Below are 730 nucleotides of genomic sequence, written 5' to 3' on the forward strand. Positions count from 1 at the left end.
AAAAATGAGACAAATCTCAAATAAACAACCTAACCTACCACTTACTTAAAAGAATTAGAGGGGGCTTCCCTGGTGGCGCAGTGGTTGAGAGTTCTCCTGCCAATGCAGGGGACATGGGTTCGTGCCCCAGTCCAGGAAGATCCCACATGCTGTGGAGTGCCTGGGTCCATGAGCCATGGCTGCTGAGCCTGCACGTCTGGAGCCTGTGCTCCGCAACGGGAGAGGCCACAACTGTGAGAGGCCCGCATACTGCCAAAAAAAAAAAAAAAAAAGAATTAGAAAAAGAGAAAACAAAACCTAAAGTCAGCAGAAGGAAGGAAATAATAAAGATCAGAGAGGAAATAAATAGAGATTAAAAAACAATAGAAAAAAATCAATAAAACCAAGAGCTGGTTCTTTGAAAGGGTAAACAAAATCGACAAACCTCTGGCCAGGCTCACCAAGAAGAAGAGAGAGAAGACCCAAATAAACAAAATAAGAAATGAAAAAGGAGACATAACAACTGACACCGTACAAATACAAAAACCATAAGGGAATACTATGAACAATTATATGCCAATAAATTTGACAACCTAGAAGAAATGGACAACTTTCTAGAAATATACAGGCCACCAAAACTGACTCAAAAATAAATAGATATTTGAACAGACCAATCACTAGAGATGAAATAGAATCTGTAGTTTAAAAACTGCCCCACAGGGCTTCCCTTGTGGTGCAGTGGTTAAGGATC

The sequence above is a fragment of the Grampus griseus genome (assembly GCF_964374135.1).
Source record: "Grampus griseus genome assembly, chromosome: Y".
NCBI lineage: Eukaryota > Metazoa > Chordata > Mammalia > Artiodactyla > Delphinidae > Grampus > Grampus griseus.